The sequence below is a fragment of the Oryza sativa genome, chromosome 11 (assembly GCF_034140825.1).
Source record: "Oryza sativa Japonica Group chromosome 11, ASM3414082v1".
NCBI lineage: Eukaryota > Viridiplantae > Streptophyta > Magnoliopsida > Poales > Poaceae > Oryza > Oryza sativa.
The window spans coordinates 10,930,305-10,944,306 of record NC_089045.1 but is presented as its reverse complement, the minus strand read 5'-3'; the positions used below and the strand labels follow the sequence as shown (position 1 = coordinate 10,944,306).

Sequence of the window (14,002 nt, the reverse complement as noted above, 5' to 3'; positions counted from 1 at the left end):
ATGGCAACAAATTATTTTTCTAGTAGTGTCTCATCTAATTCCTGTGTTTTTCCTGTGGTCCAATCAAACGATCATTCCTGTATTTTTCCTGTGTTTTGCAATTCTCTATTTTATACTTACATTCCTGTCAGAATCTTATGTTTTCCTATTCCTCCGTTTTTTCATTCCTACGATTACGATTCAAAGGGGCCCTTAGTTTGTATAGTCTTATGGGTGTGTTTGGCACCCCATTTTGCCAACCCTTCTCCCTCGTTTTCTGCGAGCACGCTTTTCAAACTGCTAAACGGTGTGTTTTTTGTAAAAAAAAAATTATATATGGAAGTTTCTTAAAAAAATCAAATTAGTCCATTTTTGAAAAAAAAATCTAATACTTAATTAATCACGCGCTAATGGACCACTCCGTTTTCCGTGAGCTGAGATACACTGGTGGAGAAACCCTTTGTAGTCCCGGTTCGTAACCCCCCTTTAGTCCCGGTTTCCAAACCGGGAGTACCAATCCGGGACTAAAGATCGCTATCTTTAGTCCCGGGTGAAATAACCGGGAGTAAAGATCGATCTTTAGTCCCGGTTGGTAACACCAACCGGGACTAAAGATGGCTCAGCCGGCCACGTGGCTGAGCCATCTTTAGTCCCGGATGGTGGTACCAACCGGGACTAAAGATAGAGCTGACCTTTTTTTTTTGCATGCCCCTCTTGCTGCATGGTTTATATATATATATATATATATATATATATATATATATATATATAAACAATGCATATATATGTTTCAATACATATATATGCATACATATATATATGTATTTATACATATATATGTTATGCAAATGCATATGTATATAGATATATATATGAACAAAATATATTTACATTATAGAAAATGTGTACACATGCATATAGAAACATATGTAGTCATGTATTAATTACAATCCATTATATGTCCTAGCTAGCTACGATTTCGACGTAGTAGTACTCGCTGCTAGCTCAGAAGCTAAGGACCGGTGAATTGTGTTTCCGTCGTAGTAGAATTCACCCTTGGGATCAAGGATTTCTTCGTTGATGAATCCCATGAGTTGTTCTTGAACCGCCGCGATAAATTCCTTGTGTGTGGTCAGGTTATCCCTCATGCGAATAAACTATATGAATGTATGAAATTGATTAGTAATTAAACAAGAAATCGCTACGTAATGAAATTTTGAATTTATTTGTACGTACATCGAGCTCTCTTGTGGTGATGATTTGGTCTGCAAGGCAGTGGCAATACTCGCACACGTAATAGCCGCACAAGTTAGTTCCCTGCTTTTGCTTTGCGCACTACAAATAAATGACAAACAACGAGAGATCTAATTAATATACACTTGTATGTATTTGAATCGGAGAAATATAAATGTAGAGCATGTGTACTCACTGGAAATTTGAACTTCCGCCTAAGTCTTTCTCTCTATTTGCCGCGGACCAAATGACGGAACCGATACCAAGTCCTACATGGAGTTTAAAGCTATGATTCGTAGTAGCAATTAACATAACAAGATTTTCTTAATTAACAAAGGAACTTATGACGGTACCTGTCTATAAGTTCGAAAACCTTGTCAAACGTAGACTCTTTTTTATCCATTGAGTCATATACGTTGACGGTGCAGGCCTCCAGGTCGATGAGTAAAAGCACCCAGTGGAATCTGCAATGTGCGTGGGATGCATTACATATGAAACACTTAGCAAGTTCGTACGGGAATGAAATTTGGTATGTAGGAAGACAGTAAAATTAAACTAACTCTGTGTTGTATGGCAACAGTATGAACGTCTTGTAATGCTGCGCCTTCAGGAGATGGACGAGATTGTCCTCTGTTTCTTGTGGATATTGGTCGAGCATTGCGACGTTTACTTTCCGAGGGTCGATGAATCCAGTATCGAAAACCCTCCGCCGTCGGGCCCTTTGAATCTCCATTCTACAACGATAAAAGGGAGTATATTATTTTCTATGGTCTACTTATATACAAGGACCTAATTAATTAAAGGAGACGTATAGTAAGAAATCTAACTGAACGATATACTTACAAAATCCAGCAACTCATAATAGAGACGTCGAGGGCGTCCAGCTGGTATAGTTCGTAGATTCCCCTGAAATTGATCCAGAGAATGTCATCTCCTTGCAAGAAGTCCGTGTCTCTGATCCTCGCTCCGATCATCTCTCTACCGGTGGCGCTCATCTCCATGTACAGCTGATGGAACTTGTACATTTGTGTGGGTAGGGACTGCAGCAGCTCAGGCTTGACAAGCGGTTTACCGAGTTCGTACATGTATTTCACTTCCGCCTTTTCGATTGGTGCGACTCCTAGCAATTGATCCGTAGTTAGACCGGTGTCAGTAATAAATTGTTCTATCGTCATTTCTTTACCGGTCACCAACGGCTCGATCTCCTGGTTTGGTTGCTCTCCAAGCTGAGGGACTGGTTTGGACTTTCCAGAAGATGCTTTCTTCAGCGTTCGCTCATAGTCCGATAGCTTGATGGCCTCCTTGACAGATGCAGACATACCCCTGAAGAAGTTCCTGACACTGGGGTCTATAGGAATCTTCTTTTCTGGACTTCGAGGCTTGAATTGTCTCTTGACTTCTGATGCAACGTAAGCGTCAAGCTCCTCTTGCGTGCAATCGTACCCCGGGTCCTTGATCTTGGCGGCGTCAACTTTCGCCTTCTTTGTTGCCCTTGTGTGGGCAAGCGGTGGAGCTGGGGGGGCCCTTGACTTTGAAGGTGCCGGAAGAGGAGCTTGCGGGGGAGTAGGTGTAGGAGCACGAGGAGGAGTCGGTGCAGGATCCTGAGGAGTCGATGCTGGAGCCTAAGGTGGAGACGGTGCTGGCGGAGCATGAGGAGGAGACGGTGCAGGATCCTGAGGAGGAGATGGTGGAGCCGGAGGAGATGGTGCACGAGACGCCGCTTGTCGCCCAGGGAGGATGATGTACCGCCTGCGCCATAGAATAATGGCATGGCATGTGTCTCGTAGATGCGTCTCACCGTCTCCTCCAGGGTAATCCAGCTCGAGGTCCTCGTACGCGCCTTCGACCAACTCAACTTCGACCTTGGAGTATCCTGCTGGAATCGGCCTGCAGTGGTAAGTACCTGAAGGGTCCGTTGGGATGGCCATGCCCGACGCCACCTTCATGTTGTGAGAGATTATTTATTAGTAATCAACATATATAAGCAGCAACTAGCGGAATGGCTAAATCTTACCTTTATTGATAAGTTCTTCAAAGGAATATGCAGCTCACATGGTGTCCGCTGAGTGATGTCATCAACGGGACAGGTCGATTCGTCCTGTGTTTGCATGGCGTCCATGCTCTGTGATCCTACCTGCCCCGTTGAGGCGCAGCTGCTACGGTTTCCTGATGGGCTCACCATTGCAGGAGGAATGGTCGGCTGGGGATCATGGGACCGATGTGCGGCCATGCGTTCATCGACCTTCCTTGCCATCTCCTCTTGCATGTTGAGTTCGTAGCTCGATACCCGGAACTCTAGGTCTGCAATCTTCGCCTCGGTATCTCTCTTGCTCCTCATCCGACTCCTGTACGTGTGGATGTCCTCCTTGAAACCAATCTTCCAAGGAATCACCCCTTTCCCTCGAGTTCGTCCTGGATGCTCTGGAGTCTGCAGGGCGAGTGTCAGCTCGTCCCTATCTCTGTCTGGTCGGAACGTGCCCTGAGAGGAGGCTTCCACTGCATCTGTTAGTCGTCGCGCAGCCTCTTGTATCTGATAGCCGAAGACCAGTGAGCCATCAGCTGGGTTGAGCGTTCCACCGTGAGCATAGTACCAGAACTTCGATCGTTCCGGCCAATTGGCTGTTGCCGGTTCGATACCCATCTCAATCAAGCTAGCCTCCATCTGCTCCCACTTCGGCATCGCGACACTATAGCCTCCTGACCCCAAGTGGTGATGGTACTTCTTCTTGGCGGCATTTTCTTTGTTTCTTTCCATCATCGCCTTCCCTTGTTCACCTGTCTTATATGCAACGAACTCGTCCCAGTGATCCCTTAGCTTTGGGAATGTGTCGAAGTTCGGTGTCTGCCCCTTCAGTATATACTTCTGGTACAGATCTCCCTTGAAGCTCTGAAATTGTTCTGCCATTTTCTTTAGAGTCCACCTTTTCACTTTGTCCTCTGTACCCGCAGGAAGGGTGAATGTCTCGAGCATTGTGGTCCACAGCATCTCTTTCTCCGAATCTGGGACAAAGCTCTCATGATCTCCGCGTGCCCTTGTTCTTCGCCAGTACACCGTACTGACAGGCACGTTATCCCGCACAACCCAACCGCTGTGACGTACATAGTTCTTGGCGGCTTCGGCCGGGGCACTAGGACGTCCATCTTCTTCCACTTCCGTTATGATGTGCCGACCCTCAAGCTTCTTCGCTGCACCTCGTTGCCCGCGTGCCCTCTTCTGTCCAACGGAGGGTTGACTACCACTAGCCTCCTCCTCCTGGTTCCCCTCCACATCCCTTTCCACGTGCCCCTGCTGGTTCCCCTCCGCATCCCTCTCCACGTTCCCTTCCTCGTTCAAGTACTGGTTTGGATCCTCGTTCCCCTCTTCTTCATTCCAGTACTGGCTGCATCCCTCCGCGATTGTATCGTACAATATCTGTTCCTCATCGCGGTCAGCCATCTGTTGATACAAGAAACATCTGCTAAGTCACGAGACATTTATGTTTTAACAATCTAAGTCATGTATGCTAAGTGTAAATGTCGTACATTAGAACCCTACACAACCTTACGTGCTAAGTCTAATTACAAATCGTGATATAAGCTAAGTCTAGGTGACGTATATTATACAACCCTAGCTAGTAAATAATTATATACTAAGTCTAATTACAAATAAAATAATCTTATATTAAAACTCAAATAATATTACATGCTAATACTAAAATAGTCATGTATATGCTAAGTGTTTCGTGCGTATATGCTAAGTCTAATTAAGACTACAATAGTCAATTGCTACTTGTCGCACCAATTCCGTAGTCAATAATTACATACCAAGTCTAATTACAAATAAAGTAATATTATATTAAAACTCAAATAATATTACATGCTAAGACTAAAATAGTAATGTATGCTAAGTGTTTCGTGCGTATATGCTAAGTCTAATTAAGACTACAATAGTCAATTCCTAGGAGTCGCACCAATTCCGTAGTCAATAATGTCATACTAAGTCTAATTTGCAATAAAATAATCTTATATTAAAACTCAAATAATATTAGAACACTACACAATCTTATATGATAAGTCTAATTACAGGTCTAATAATCTTAATTAATTGCATTACAAATATAACAATCATTTATATTATTACGTCACTTGCCTGCTCCAATTCCTTCTAGGGCTAGCTCTTCCACTCAGGCTTGACGGACGACTCCGACAACACGTCTTTTCTGCAAGATAAAAAAAATGTATTAGGATAAATGCGAAGTAACATATATATATATATATATATATATATATATATATATATATATATATATACATGTATATATATATATATATATATTGCATTTCACGTTAACGTTCGTCCTCGTTCGTTCGCTCGTTCACGTTCCCTAGCTCGTTCACGTTCGTTCGATCGTTCTCGTTCTCGTTCACGTTGTCGCGGCAACGTACGTTGACGTGTTCGTTCTCGCTCTCGTTCGTTCGATCGTTCTCGTTCTCGTTCGTTAACGGCGGTGTGGCGACATCGGGGCGGCGGTTGGCGTGGCGGCGTGGCGACGGCGGCGGCGGTGTGGCGTTGTGGGGCAGTGGCAGCGGCGGCGTGGCGTGGCGGCGGTGGCGTGGCGTGGCGTGGCGGCGGCGGCGTGGCGTGGCGGCGGCGGCATTGCGCGCGCGGCGGCGAAGGCGGCGGCGGCGTGGCGACGGCGGCGACGGCGTGGCGTTGGCATGCGGCGGCGGCGTTGCGCGGCGTCGAAGGCGGCGGCGTCGAAGGCGACGGAGAGAGATCGAGATCGGAGAGATCGAGATGCATGAAGGGAGATGCGGCGGCTCTCACCCCAGAGATGCGGCGGCTCTCACCCCAGAGATGCGGCGGCAGCGGAGGAGGCGGAGGCGGCGGAGGAGGCGGAGGCGGCGGCGAGGACGACGAGCTCGAGACGACGGCGAGATATGGCGGCGTCGGCGCGGGGATTTGCCCTAGGCAGTGGCGGCGAAGGAGAGGGGCCGAGAGAGATCGATCGGCCGAAAACGTTTAAGTGTTGGTGAAGAAGACGAGGGCGCACCGGGAATATATATACCCCTGGATCTTTACTCCCGGTTGTTTTCAACAACCGGGACTAAAGATATCTTTAGTCCCGGTTGTTGAGAACAACCGGGAGTAAAGAAAAAATCTTTACTCCCGGTTGTTGAGAACAACCGGGACTAAAGATATCTTGATATCTTTAGTCCCGGTTGTTGAGAACAACCGGGAGTAAAGAAAAGATCTTTAGTCCCGGTTGTTCTCAACAACCGGGAGTAAATATCTTTTCCCGCTATTTCGAAATTCTTTTTAAACCCGGTTAGGGTTAAGAACCGGGACTGAAGATTATAGCATTGCATATGATTTTCGCTTACATATGTGTTTATAAAATAGAAGTTAATGCATTAACATTATTTAAAGTACAAAGATTGATGACAATTACTTCGAAAAATTATTTTTGTCTGTAATAAATTAAGTGGATAAATCGTAATAAGCAAATATATGACTTATAATTAATAAAAATTCCAATATATATATATTCTTAGCATATATATGAATGATATTATTATATTGGTAAAAACTCTAATTAAGATATTAATGTACATACTGCATGATTTAAAATTAATAAAAATTGTAATCATCATATGTACTTAGCGTAGGAATTATATTAAATTAAATGCTAAAAACTCTAATTAACATATGTAAATGCCACATGCATGATTTAAACCTTTTAAAAATTCGAATAGTCATATATAAGTAGCATATGAAAGATAGTAAATTAAATTGTGAAAAACTCTAATATATGAATGATAGTTTTAAAAATATATTAAATTTAATACTTTTAAAAATTCTCCAGTCAATTATAATTAGCATATGAATGATAGTAAATTAAATGTTAAAAACTCTAATTAACATATGAAATTGCCACTTGCGTGATTTAAAACTTTTAAAAATCCTCTAGTCAATTATAATTAGCATATGAATGCTAGTAAATTAAATGTTAAAAACTCTAATTAACATACATATGAAATTGCCACCTGTGTGATTTAAAACTTTTAAAAATTGTAAGTATCACATATAACTAACATATACATGATTTAAACTTGTTGAAACCTCTAATAATCGTGCGTAATTAACATATGCCATACATCAATTGATTTATATGGATAATCAATACATCGAAAATAGTTTACATCGTGTACACAATAATTACGGCATTACATCGGCGGTGACGGTTGACCGCACGTACTTTCTCCTCACTATTGTTCCCTCCTTGTGATCGCTGCGTGAGTAAGGGGTGTCTTCATTTGATAGGAGGATGCTAGGGTCAATCGTCACCGTGAAAGGGGGTTGCCCATCCAACTGATCGTAATCCTCGTCAGTCTTGTCCTCAACTCCGACGATTTTTCTTTTGCCTGGGAGAACCACTTGACGCTTAGGCTCATCAGGCCCTCTGCCCTTCTTTCCTTTGCTAGACATGTCCTTCACGAAAAAGACTTGCGTTACATCATTGGCAAGGACAAAAGGTTCGTCCGAGTATCCAACCTTGTTAAGGTCAACAGTTGTCATCCCACTGTCATCAATCATTACGCCTCCACCAGTCAACCTAACCCATTGGCACCGGAACAGAGGAACCTTGAGAGGACCATAGTCAAGTTCCCATATGTCCTCGATGGCACCGTAATACGTGGCAGTTGTTCCATCGTGTCCCATGGCATCGACACGAACAGCGCTGTTTTGGTTCGTGCTCTTCATGTCTTGGGCTCTCGTGTAGAATGTGTACCCATTGATCTCATATCCCTGGAATGTCGCGATCGACCCAGACGGTCCCCTCGCCAGGAAGGCAAGTTATTGGTTGATCGACTCGTTACCCATGAGATGTTGTCGTAGCCACGCGGGGAAAGTATCAATGTGATGCCGTGTAATCCATGCATCGGACTTACCGATGTTCCTGGCGCGAACTAGAGCCAAGTGCTCCTCGATGTAAGGAGCTACCAATGAAGAGTGTTGCAGAACAGTGAAATGGGCTTTACGGAATAAATTGTTGTCTACCGTCATTATTGCTTTCCTTCCGAGAGTTCCCTTTCCCCGTAGTCTCCCTTCATGGCGTGATTCAGGTACCCCGATTGGGCGAAGGTCTTCGATAAATTCTACGCAAAATTCGATGACCTCCTCTGTTCCATAACCCTTGGCGATGCTTGCCTCTGGACGAGCACGGTTACGAACATACTTCTTCAGAACGCCCATGTACCTCTCGAAAGGAAACATGTTGTGTAGGTACATAGGCCCGAGAATACGGATCTCTTTCACAAGGTGACAAAGCAGATGCGTCATTATATTGAAAAATGAAGGTGGAAATATCAACTCAAAACTGACGAGACATTGCACCACTTCATTCTGAAGGGCTTCTAATCTATCCGGATCGATGACCTTCTGCGAAATTGCGTTCATGAATGCACATAGCTTTGTTATTGTTGCCCGGACATTGTCTGGAAGGATACCCCTTATTACAACTGGTAGCAGTTGTGTCATCAACACGTGACAGTCATGAGACTTTAGGTTTGTGAACTTCTTCTCCTTCGTGCTTATTATTCGCTTGATATTCGTGGAGTATCCAGACGGTACCTTTATGCTCTCCAAGCATTCAAACATACTTTCCTTCTCTGCCTTGCTAAGAGTGTAGCTGGCTGGACTCAAGTAATGGCTTCCTTTCTCCTTTGGTTCCGGGTGAAGGTCGCCGCGTTGTTCCATATGCTTCAGATCATTACGTGCTTCCGTATACACCTAGGAAGCCAAGAAGGTTTACGCAAAGGTTCTTAGTGAGGTGCATCACGTCGATTGCGTGGCGTACGTCCAAGAATTCCCAATATGGTAACTCCCAAAATATAGAGTTCTTTTTCCACATCGCCGCGTGATCATCTTCGCTCTCTATATGCTGGCTTCCAGGCCCCTTTCCGAACACTACTTTAAGATCTTTAACCATAGCAAACACTGTTTTCCCGCTGCGATGTTTAGGCTTCGTACGGTGGTCGGCCTTATGTTCGAAGTGCTTGCCTTTCTTCCGTACCGGGTGGTTTGCTGCAAGGAATCGACGATGACCCATGTATACAACCTTCCTACAGTGCTTAAGATACGTACTTTCTGTTTCATCCATACAGTGAGTGCAAGCCTTGTACCCCTTGTTGGACTGTCCGGATAGGTTGCTAAGTGCAGGCCAATCGTTGATGGTTACGAACAGCAGCGCTCGTAGGTTAAACTCCTCCTGTTTGTCCTCGTCCCACACGGGGACACCTTCCTTCTTTCACAACTGTTTAAGATCTTCTACCAGTGGTCTTAGGTACACGTCGATGTCGTTACCAGGTTGCTTGGGGCCTTGAATAATAATCGGCATCATTATGTACTTCCTCTTCATGCATAGCCAGGGGGGGAGGTTGTAGATACACATCGTAATGGGCCAAGTGCTATGGCCGCTGCTCATCTCTCCAAAAGGATTCATGCCATCCGTACTCAAACCAAACCGTATGTTTCGTGCGTCCTTTCCAAATTCTTTAAATTTTCTGTCGATGTTTCGCCACTGCGAACCATCGGCGGGGTGTCTCAGCATCCCGTCCTGTTGACGCTCTTCAGCGTGCCATCGCAACATTCTAGCATTCCCCTTGTTCCTGAACAAACACCTTAGCCGTGGTATTATAGGGAAATACCACATCACCTTAGCAGGAATTCTCTTCTTTGTTAGCTGCCCGTCAACTTCTCCTGGATCGTCCCGTCTAATCTTGTATCGTAGTGCTTTGCAAACAGGGCATGCTTCTAGGTTCTCATACTCCTCACCGCGATATAGGATACAATCGTTCGGACATGCGTGAATGTTATGAACCTCCAGTCCTAACGGGCAGACTATCTTCTTAGCCTCGTACGTTGTCTCGGGCAATTTGTTTCCCCCCGGAAGAATGTTCTTGACGAGTTTCAATAAATCGCCAAATGCCTTGTCACTAACCCCATTTTTGGCCTTCCATTGCAACAACTCCAGAGTGGTATCCAACTTTTTGTGCCCCTGCTCGCAACCTGGGTACAACGAAGTTCTCTGGTCCTCCAACATCTTGTCCAATTTATGGGCCTCCTTTTCACTTTCGCAGTCTTCCCTGGCGTCCTGCAACATCTGACCAAGATCATCCGCAACGTCGTTACCATCAGCAGCTATTTCCTCCTCGCCCGTTTGATTTCCTTCAAATCCAACATACTGAGCAAAGTCCGGAATATTGTCGTCTTCCACTTCATCTTCTTCCATTTCAACACCTTGCTCTCCGTGGGATGTCCAACAATTATAGCTTGGCATGAACCCCGACTCAAACAAGTGGAAATGAATAGTCCTGGATGCAGAATACTCCTTCTGATTCTTACACTTATTGCATGGACAACAAATAAAACCCCTTTGCCTGTTAGCTTCGGCCACTCTCAAAAAATAGTGCACGCCGTCAATAAACTCTTTGGACCGCCGGTCAGCGTACATCCATTGCCGATCCATCTACATGAGTCAAAAAAACCGCACACAAATAATTATTCTTACAATAATGACAGTCATACAATAATTATAAGATATCTTTATTCATACAAAAATCATAAAATATTACACCAAATAATTCTTAAAAACTATTTGTAAAGTTTTAAACTAATTTTAATGTGTTTTACTTCTTTTAATTTTTATTTTAGTTTGTTTTCTATTATTTAATATTAACTTTCACTAGAGTTTTCCTTCTCAACTATTTTATAAAACCTTGTTTAGCAAATGAACTAAATTTCTATATATTCTTTCTTCCCCACACACATTTTCTCTCTCATCAACTTACAACTAAATTTTGGAGAAAAAAAAGTGTGCAAAACATAGGTGCAAATGTAGTATGACAAAAAAAAACATTGGAGGATGAAGTTGCAAACCTTTTAGGCACCTCCGATTTGTATGTAATCACCAAAATAAATTCAATAGAAATTTTGGCATGACCTCCCCTCTTTTTTGAAGAAATTTTGAAGCTTGCTCGGGCAGCTGGAGGAGGAAGAAGACATATATATAGGGGTGGGACTTTAGTCCCGGTTGGTAGCACCAACCGGGGCTAAAGATCACCGGGATCATTAGTCCCGGTTGGTATTACCAACCGGGACTAAAGTTAAGATCTTTAGTCTCGGTTGGTAGCCGAGACTAAAGATCTTAACTTTAGTCCCGGTTGGTAATACCAACCGGGACTAATGATCCCGGTGATCTTTAGTCCCGGTGCTACCAACCGGGACTAAAGATCCCGGGGGGGCCTAACAGGTCCTGACAGCATTCGAACCGGAACTAAGGATGATCTTTAGTCCCGGTTGGTAACACAAACCGGGACTAAAGATCAAATATGCCCGTTACCCTTTTGAACCGGGACTAAAGATCATCTTTAGCCCCGGTTTTTATTGCATCCGGGACTATTGTGGAAATCGGCCGACCGACGAAAGATGGTTTCTCCACCAGTGATAGGTTCCCAACTTCCTCCAGCGAACACATCAATATGTTTTCAATCTACCACATCATCAAAATAGGAGAGATAGGAATAGAAGGGTCATCAAAATAAGAAAAATAAGAGAGATAGAAACAGAAAGGAAGGAGGGGCCAATACATCTACGTACGTACGTATGGTAGCATGTCGTGCGTACTACACGTACAGGTCGGAAGGAGAGGAATGTGGGCCTTTCAATTTTTTATTTTTTTATGGTATAAAATAATGGGACCATCATATTTTAAGAAAAATAAATCTAATTTATTAGAGTGTCATGTGGCAGCTTAGAAGCGTTTGTAGTTCTATGTGACGGTTTGAGAGCGTTTGTAGGAAGTTTAATGGACTTTTAGTATATAATAGATAGATAGATTTATGAATGTATAAATTTGGCTGATTTTTACTTGGATTTTTTATCATATTTTAAACCTATGATACTTCTCTCAAAAATCTATTTGGGATTGCTCTGAAATATGGTTATGATTTTGTTTGTAACGATCCTTAAAACACATAAAATCTAAATTAAAATTCGCCAAAATTGTGGAATCTTGAATTTACGACAAACTTATTTTTCAACAGTGGAGTTAGTTGCTATGCAATTCTTTATTAATACAAAATAGATCGAGTTGATACTTTGGCAATTTTATTAATACAACGCCGGCCATGCCCGGACTTTTATCTCATTTGCTAGAGTCCAATGTAATTCTTTGTTAGTATAAAATAGAGTTGATGCTTAGGCAATTCCATTGTCGGGATTCCTGACTCGCACAAACCCCGTGCATTCTTACTATGGCCCCATTGTGCTATGGCTTGTTTTCTAATTTGTTAGGCCTCGAAATAAATCTTAGGAGAGTTAAGGATGTTACTGCCATCCACAATATTGACCACATTAGACAAAGTTACTCCTAACATAGTACAATGGAGAGTTGAGATAATCATTTAAGTTATATTTTGTATGTTATTTCTCATGCAAGGTTGTCTTTTCGTGATATGATATTAGACATGTACTCTCTGCTATAAAATTATGCTTTTCAGTATGAATTTTTATTAATGGTTGTCTCCATCAACGGCCACATGTAACCTTGGAAGTGTCCTAATGGACCTTTCTAGCACTCCCATTGGTCCATGTAGAATAGTTTTCATACCACATAAGTTAAAAATCTAATGCGTGCAACTTGAGTTAATTAATGACAATTTCCCTACTCCCTGTTTTTGTTAGTATGGTTATATACTCCAACGATATATTTATTCATTTACTATATATTTATAATTTCAGAATATAAAGATGGCGCTTTGTTAATCGAGGGGGAGGGGGAATGGGATGGCACTTTGTTTTTTAAAGTTTTTCTTTAAATATAGATCTAATGGCTGAAATAATGATTTTATCGAGGTCGGATGCTTCATTCTTTTAGAATTTATGTGATTTTTATTAATTTTTAAGATGTGATACGTAGCGGCTTATGGGAGTAGTAGAATGATATATCTAATGGCTAAAAATAATACGCCTGCCGATTTAAGTGTAAAATGATAGTAGGATGTTTTGCTTTTTCTTTTCTTATAGAATTTCAACGATATTTCTTAATTTTTTAAGATGTGAAGGGTGATGGTTTGCGTCCTACATGATATTTAATTTAATGTGCATATTTATATATAGAATGAGTTAAGATGATATAGTTGTTGTCAATTTTTTTATATTGTTTAATGACTGCGACGCTAGGGTCTATGTCCAAATGTATTTCAGTTTTTTCTTTACCTTCGCAAAATATATGCAATACCGATCTTGATGTATTTATTTAATTACAAATAAAAATAGCACAAATGAATTTAATGTTGTATATAAATTGACAATCATGGTTATTTAGCTATTTAAAATTTAAACTATTTTGTAATGAGTTGTCAGAAAATAGGAGAAAAGGGGAGGGCATATGGAATATGTATCACATATATACGTACATACGTACGGTGGCATGCATGTACGGCAGGGGAAGGGAAGGCTACATATTCTGTGAGATCGATCTAATAGGCCCATAGGTTGGATTGAGTATATATTCCTTTAAAATTGATCTAATGGTTAAAAATAATGGGTCCACTAAAACCAATGGTGAGATGTTTTTCTTTTTTCTTAAAATTTTTAGGATTTTTTTCCAATTTATTAAAGCGCCACATGATGACTTAGGAGCGTTTGTAGAGCACCACATGGCGGCTTGAGAGCATTTCTAGAAAGTTTTATGGACTCTTAGTTTAGAATACATGTAATTTCTATTAATTTTTAACATGTGAC

The 14,002-nt window shown here is 42.2% G+C and overlaps 1 pseudogene; it reads right to left on the bottom strand.

Annotated features, from left to right (window-relative positions):
- Nucleotides 1–7,385: 7,385 nt before the first annotated feature.
- LOC136354075 (uncharacterized) lies at nucleotides 7,386–11,373 on the bottom strand (annotated as a pseudogene).
- Between the last annotated feature and the right edge of the window lie 2,629 nt (nucleotides 11,374–14,002).